Below are 8118 nucleotides of genomic sequence, written 5' to 3'. Positions count from 1 at the left end.
AAAGTACTTCATGCTTTTATTTTGGAGACTCCCACTTTTTGTTTTTGACTGGAATGTTTTGTATGTTGCAGGTCAGAAAAGCCTTTATACACCTTCTTAGGGTAAAGTGGATAGCATTAGTTTGGAATACTGTGGGGAAGTCTGCATGTTTTCCCTGAGCAAACACAAGTTTCCTCTGAAGCTGCGTTTAACATTTTAAAAATGACATATTTGTATGTGGAAATGTCAGATTTGCTTAACATGTTGTCATTTTCCCGTACGACCACTAGTGGGTGCTGTCCTAGAAGACGATGTCTGTGCTGGGAGTAGACGGGGACAGGTTTCGTTCCAACAAGCCGAACCGTAGCCTGACGCACCCGCTGACCCCGGGACCGCCGCAGTGCATCCAGCGCCGGACAAAAGGACGGTTTAACACGGACAGGCACTGTTTATGACATTGTGGCGGCTGTGAAAAGGAAGCCTGGATCTGTGAATAGAGCGCGCTGCTGGATGGCCACCGCCGCTTTATCAAAGCGCCGACAGACAGAGCCACGCCGCCACTTTACTTACCGCTGAACATTTTTCGCTTTTATGCTGCCAAACAGCGGCTCTCAGGCAGGTACGAGCCTCAGAAGCCTCGCCGGCTTCTTTTGTATTCTCCATTGTGCCCGTGCTGCTGGAGAGTCTCCAGGCTAATGGGGAGCCGCTCGCCGCGGCGGCGGGGCCGTGTTAAAAGGGGTCTTTATGTCACTTCCCTCTCCGTCTGAAGTCCTGAGAGAAGCAAACTTAGAAAACACAGTGTGAAAACACACGCTCGCTCACGTGCGCCCGCCCACGTTTCGACGTGCACGTGGGTGTGATTTCCATTGTTAGGTGGAAAGACCACACGCAGCGGACGATAATGACGACGGAAAGTGCCGCGTCGAGGGAACGGGGGCGATTTCATGACGGCCGTGATGACGCAGACTCGGAGAAGAGAAAATACATTGATCAGCCATAACATTATGACCACTGACAGGTGTTCGCTTCAGGCCTGATCTTTTAGAATTCCCCATACGGAGTGCATATACTTTCAGTTTGTGTGTATTTTGCAGCTCATCAAGAGGAATTAAGATCATAACATCCATCATGTGATCAAGGAAGTGTTTAAGTGAGTGTTTTTAGTGGATCAGAGCTCATTTGATCGTAATGTGTAAACAGGATCCTGTTGGTTTGCTTGCGATCGTCACTGAGCGACTGGAAGGACTGCTGAGTCCTCACGAGCACAAATGAAATGTGATACTACGGAGGAAGTTATCAAACATAATGGAGCGTTACAGTGAATGAATGTGAATTTTAGCAAAAAATGCAATCTGGGAGATGTCAGCTAGTGGAAAAAAAACTGCAGATTCAGAAGAGATTGCAAAAACTAAAGATGGGGAACGACAGTGATAATAATAGTCGTGGAGGGTCAGCTGAGAAAATCACAATATGACAGTTTTATAATCACTCTGATTGATGCAGACCTTCCGTAGATCAGCCCTTGGTCCTTGGAGTTGATGTTTAAAGTAGGGAAAATGGCCGACTGAAGAGGATTTAGCCTGTTTGACAGTGACTCGGTCTCTCAGAAGTCTTCAGGACTGCTGTCGTTCTTTTCCTCCGCTTCATCACTGTTGAGTTTCATTAAGCCCCTCGTTCTCCCCGATGCCTCCGGCCTCGTAATCGGAGCACTAAATCATCCGGTCAGAGCTGACGGCGGGCGCCATGACAGCAGCTGGAGCTTATCCACTTTACATTTGGCCTCGGGGTTGATTCAAAGCCTCCGTCGAAGTCCATTTCCGTCTGATTCGGTTCTGACATCTTTCCAGTTTCCTGCAGACAAGCGTTTGACAGCTGATTTTTGACACTTGTCCCGTCCTGCTGGAAGTCTGCAGGTGAAGTGTCTGTCCTTGGACGAAAGTATTCGCTTTGTGACTGAATGTATGGTACCACCAAATCAAAAAAATTAAAAATAACCTTTTTTGTTGAATTTGTGCAAATCAACCAAAGAAAACCTTGACTTTTTATTTTATATTTGTAATTCAACAAATAAAAATGCCTTTTTTTTAATCTCTTCACAGAAGTTAGATAATACTTGAATAAGACTTTAACTCCACATTTTCAGTTCCAGGTCTTTTGTCTTCCTCGTTGACGTGTCGACGACCTTTCACCTCCGATGCAGAAACTCTGAAACTTTGTCTACATCTGCAAACGGAAGCAGAGAAAATAGGAAACAGCCACACACCGGACCGCATACCAAGCAGCTGCAGGTTCACACTGTAATTGTGAGGCGTCCTTGAAGCAGAAACACATATTTATCATTTTCACAGCTGTTATTAAAGCAGTGCAGGATAGTATTTAGATATAGCTCAATATCTTTGAAAGAGAAATGGAGACCTGTGGTGTTGTTTGCAAGATGAATTCATTTCTCTTCACACAGAAGGCCAAACCTGCATAAATACACATTTTTTTAAGCTTATTTCTTATTGTGACACTTCCTCTTGATACTAGCTCACGTACAGTTCGGAAGTGTCTTCCTCCTGAGGAACATGCATCAGCAGAGTGTGTGGGTGTCCGTCAAATTTCGTTCAATGAATGACTAAAGTCTGAAAAATAATACATGCAGTGTTGTGGAAAAACACTTTGCACAGATAGTATTCAAACCAGGAGTCTATGTACTGTGAAGGTTATCTACTGTATCACATACTCTCTTGATTGCTAAATGGAAAATAAGCTTAGTATTGTTAGCACAGCAAGCTGAAATGTTCTTGTTAGCGTTACTTGTAGATCAAAAACAAAAATAAATGTTGCTATTTTCCTTGTCTGGTCAAACATGTCATATGAAATATATTGAACATGAAATATATTGTGCTTTTTGTGAAATTAGCATTAGCCTATGCACATACTAAATATTAGCATTAGCGGCTAACGCTATATCATAGTACTGTTCTTACATGAAAAGGAATAACTTAACAGGAGGAAATTATTCAAATAATGTAAAACCTTGAATCATGAGGGAAGTTATTTTTCATTGTTAGTTACTGAAAAGTAAATACGCTAATCATCAATAACATTCAATGTTGAGTTCTTAGCGTTTAGATACGCCTGTAATTGGAGATCTAGCGAGAACTTTGACTTCATCTAAAATAGCAAGAAACAGTTTTTTTTTTTCAACAATTTGAAATCTATTGCCAAGACAACTGGTGTAATAAAACAAGTAATTCAACAAATCTCATATTTTCTTTCTTTCTCCACGATGTTGATGAAACTGCGAGCCAGAGCGTCCGACCCCTCATTCTGCCCTCACTGTTGTTCGATTCCTCCGAACCATGCAGGGAGTTTAATTCATTTCCTTGGGTACGTCGTGCTTTTCTCCTTCTGGTTGATGGAACCTAAAGTTAAAGAAGCCAAACTAAACTCCAGAGCTCTCCTCCAGGAAAGGTTGAGCAGCCTTCAGTGGAGGTTTGACTGTGTGGGACTGTTTGAAGCTCGGCTCTCAGAGGATTGCCGCCGCTGCTGCTGCTGCTGCTGCCGCCGCCGCCGCCGCTACTGCTGCTTAAATGCTTGTTTTAAACTGGCTCTTTGAACGCGCGGGTCGACTTAAGGCTGTCTAACCTCTCACAATGAAACCAGCCTCTGTGTTTGTTTTCCCATTTGATTCAGTTTATCCGCAGTAAACTGCGAGGGCAGCTCCTCTGACTTCACAGAGCCAGCAGCAGCGGGCTCGGCTGAACGAAAATGGCAAAGAAATTGAAGAGTTTCACTTCGGGGAAACTAGCCGGGCTTCTGCAGCACCGTCGACTGGAAACAAGGGCCAAGGATCTCACACTTATCAGCTTACCGACCTTTCCTCCATTTTCAGTTGAAGAAAGACGCTCCTGATATTTCTGCGAGGTTTCATAAGATAATTGGTTATCTTTAGGTTCTCTACCCTACCTTTCAGCTGTAATTAATCGTAATGGTAGGCATGTCCACTGTCACTACACAAAAAGTAGGAACCTCCAAAGGTCTTTAGATTCTTGAAAGCGTTTCATTTGGTTTTCTTTGACAAGAGTGAATTTTATTGTAACCTTAGATCAGACAACAACCCCTTCCTCAACCCCTATTGTTATATATGGTGGTCTTATCCTCTTTCGCTCTCCATGTCTTTGGCTCAGACCAGTTTACGACAAACCAAAGCTCCAACTTGTCCCATTTTTAGATAGTTTGAAATGCTGACTGTTTGCCCAGAGACCTTTTGAGTCTTGATTCTGTGTTTGAACCCTGCATCAAATCTACAAGGACTTCTAGCCAAGTCTGAGATCCGAGACACTGAACCAGAGGTTGGAGAAGGAAACTTAAATAATAAGATGATTTTAATCAGTGTTGAAAATATGAAAGGCAAAGTATTAGATTCCTGCTTAGATTCCAGGTATCTTTTTTTTTTCTGGTTTTCACCTAAACTCCAAAATGTTGTGTTTTAAGCCAGTTGGTAAATCTGTATAAGTGTCAGTCATGCAGTGTGTGGACCCAGGCTGGAGCTTTTGGTGATCATCTGTAGTTACAACTGACTTTCTCAGTGTTTGTATGTGATTGACTGGTTGGTCTGTCCAGGTTCCAGGGTTAGGTTTAGGGTCTGACCCTCATCTAATACATTTTAGAGTAGGGTTTTCAAACCAGATTAGGCAGAAAATGGACAGAACCCCATAGAAATGGACACTTTAAAAGAAATATCCCTTGATGCTTTATTTTTTGTTATTGCTAGAGTTCCTCTAGCTGCCTGAGTTGGACCCTCCGATGGGCAGGATTTAGCGCTCAGTTCATGCGTTTGGCACATTTTACCAAATGGTTGATCGTAAAGAAGCTGTCTGCTGTCAAATCCTCTCCGACGCCGTTTCACCTTCGCCAGCTTCTCAGATAAAAGCGTTGAAAATGGCCTCCAAACCGAGTAAAATCCACCGATTCTTCATTCACGAACACATCCAGTACCTGAAGTTTTTCTTCAGGAGCTTGATAAAGAGCTAAAAAATAAATGGCAGCTGTCCTCAAAGAGTCCCCCGGCGAAAACGAGGTCCGCGCTCTCACAGCTTTTCTTTTACCTTTAACCACATTTCACGGCCTCCTTCAGCGAGCCGCCGGAAGAGAAAAGCCTTGAGTTTCGAATAATTTAGCACAAATATGCCTTCCAGAGATTGAGAATGAACATCTGCGCTCAAGGCTGCATTTCTTATCAACACATTTTCATCTTCTGAACCTTGATTTTTATACAAACTTTTCCCTTGAAATGGCCACACTGTTACTTATTTTCGCCGTGCTGAATGTGGCGCGGCGCGATCAGCCGGGTTCACATTGAGGTCTGGTAGAATCAAAGCTCAGAGTCCCGGTTTGCCTCCTCTGTCAGCTGTGCTCAGTCCAGTTGATTTTTCAAATCTTTTTGTGGAAATTTTAAGTTTGTTCCAGTGTATTTGGAGTCTTGTGCGAGACACCAAGTTAACCCGTATAGATGTTGTGTCGCTCGACTGAAGAGCTTTGCTGAGAGTTTTGAGGGGAAGGGTGTGTAAGGTGGTGATGAGTGGGTCTCATTTAGAAGCGACGTTCGATATCCGTCAGATATGGATTTCCGTCCGTGTGTCTGTTCGAAGCTGGGAGAATTTGGAACTAACGGAGCAGTACGTTGGATAACAAATAGCCTCCTGTCATCACCATCGACTGAACATATTACTGTCTTTCAAAACAACGTTGCATCTGACAGAAATGTACCCTTTAATCACACTCACCGGCTTCCAATCAGGAAGTACTTCAAGCCAGAAATCGGTCCGTGGATCCGCGGAGCCTTTAGCGCCTCCTGTGTGGTCGATGGGCCGTGAGACGAGATCACAGCAAGTCCGAAACTTCCCCCATCGCAGCCCTCCTCCTCCTCCTCCTCCTCCTCTTCCTCCTACATCTCCTATCACATGCTCCGTATCTGCCTCGGAGCCTGGCGTAAACCCAGGCTTTGATGCAGTACTGTTGTGACCCACTTCCCAGATCAATGACATCTGGAGGAGGAGGAGGAGGAGGAGGAGGAGGAGGGGGGAGGCAGGGAGGGGGAAGGGAGGGAAGGTCGCTGGGAGGTGCTGATGATGTCTAACAAACGTGCCTGGCGGGAGGTAACCTCTGGAGCAGGTAGCGCGGAGGAGGCGCTAAACGAGGACGACGTCCGACCGTGTGTTTCATTATGAGCAGATGCTGCCACGATGGGGGGGAGGGGGGGGGAGGAGGAGGAGGAGTGTAAACCGAGAAGAAGGCAAACAGGGGAGTCAAGCAAGGAAGATTAAAGAAAACAGGAACAACTTGTGGGGGAAAAAAAAAATGCTAAATTAACAAAAAAACTACATCACTTGCTGTCAACCTGATGGCGGCGCCAGAGATCACAGCCGGTGCTGGTGAAGGTGGGCGTGGCCGACACTGTTAGGAACATGAATGTATCAACCAATCAGGTGACGGAGAGGGTCCACAGCTAATCTGGGGTTCGGGGGTGGCAGCATATTTTAAAAATTAAAACATGACCACACAAAAGAAAACTGGATCAGACAAGTCAACAGTTTAACCGAGTTAGTGAGGACATTTTTGACGATTTCAACCTGTTTTTTTGCTGTTTCCAGTTTGAGTTAAACTTGATTTACATGTTGACAGTATCATGACATTGTAATTAAACTGATTTCTAGCTAATTTTACAATTTTTTTTGACTAGAGACTGAATTTAGACCAAAATCAGATTAACTTCAGTTAAACTGATTTAAAGGTGTTGTAGGCAGGATTCCGCATCTCCGCCATCTTGCTTAGGGTTACCTAAGCAAGATGGCGATTTGACCCATCTAAGATGGCGATTTGAAACCCAGCACCGCCAATCCTGTCATGTTTTCTCTGACATCACGCCCTTACGCAAGTTAAGCCCCTCCCACAAGAACGTGCGACGAACGCCCCTCGACCAATCACGGTTAGAGCCTCAGGGGCTCTTCTGATTGGTCAAAGATACCTGGAGCTGTCCAGATTCCTTTTCAGCTCAGAACAGAGACAGATGGAAACGCTGCACCCTCGCGGTAGTGCAGTTATGCTACACTCCTAAAGGATTATCAATGGATACTCTAACATTTAATCCAAAGGAAACACAGAAAAATTAGCATTGACTAGCAAAATCCTGCCTACAGCACCTTTAACCTAAATTGTTGTCTAATATTAGATTAAATTCAGACTCATTTCAAACGGACTCGTTTCCATCTGAATTTAAGCTGACAAACTCACACATAAAACACAGACAAAAGATGGGGACAGGGTTCTATTACAGTCTGACCTCCAGTCATTTGCTGGATTTATTGCAAAACTTTGCAAACAGTACCAGCAGTCTTTTATTGCCCCGTCAGATTATCGGGGCAGCAGCAGCACTTCACTTCTGCCGCCTCGCGCACGTCGGGCAGATGATTAACCCTGGAGGTAAACTACCTGCACAAACAGTACGGGCAATAAAATGTGAACATGTTCTGCCGATACGAGATACGCGAGCTCATCTGCTGCTTTCACTGGGCTTTTCAATCATTGATCAAACCGATTTGAAGTTGTCAGGGGTTTCTAATACAAATTCAGACATGAGAAATGGACAGAAGAGGGCATTCGTTCAGTGTTAACAGTGAATTTTAAACTAAACCCAATCGGACAGATCATGACCTTCTGAAAGTCTCACATGTGGTCCTTGAAGCAGCGTTGCAGGATTACTGAGTATAATTGAGTTTGCGATGGATTCAGTTCTCTCCTGCAGAGTGTTTCCTTCCACCACACAGACGCTCACGTCCAGCCGCACCGACACCGAGCCCAGGTGGCCGACATGGCCGCCTCCCAGCAGTCGTGGGAGTCAACCAGTTGGCGCCATAAGGCCCGTTTCTGTCTCGGCTATAACAAGTGCTGCATCTGTCGCGTCGTCAATGTGGGAAACAGGCAGGAACATGCAAACCTGGTACTCAAATAGCCACATATGCAAATACTCAGCACACCAAGGGCAAACTGTGAGGAATATTTCCCTGCTGAGACAGTTTGTTGAATGGCTTCATCATTATATCTTGAAAACACTCCTCAAATGTATCAATAGTCTTTTTTTTTTTTTACTTT

General features: G+C 44.6%; 1 pseudogene; it reads left to right on the top strand.

Moving 5' to 3' along the window:
* The window catches only part of LOC115395572 (protocadherin-1-like), a 162985-nt pseudogene that overhangs the window by 110123 nt on the left and 44744 nt on the right, over window positions 1–8118 (top strand).

This window comes from Salarias fasciatus, chromosome 2 (assembly GCF_902148845.1).
Source record: "Salarias fasciatus chromosome 2, fSalaFa1.1, whole genome shotgun sequence".
Taxonomy (NCBI): Eukaryota; Metazoa; Chordata; class Actinopteri; order Blenniiformes; family Blenniidae; genus Salarias; species Salarias fasciatus.
The sequence above is the reverse complement of the archived record's forward strand: the minus strand, read 5'-3'. Positions and strand labels throughout refer to the sequence as shown.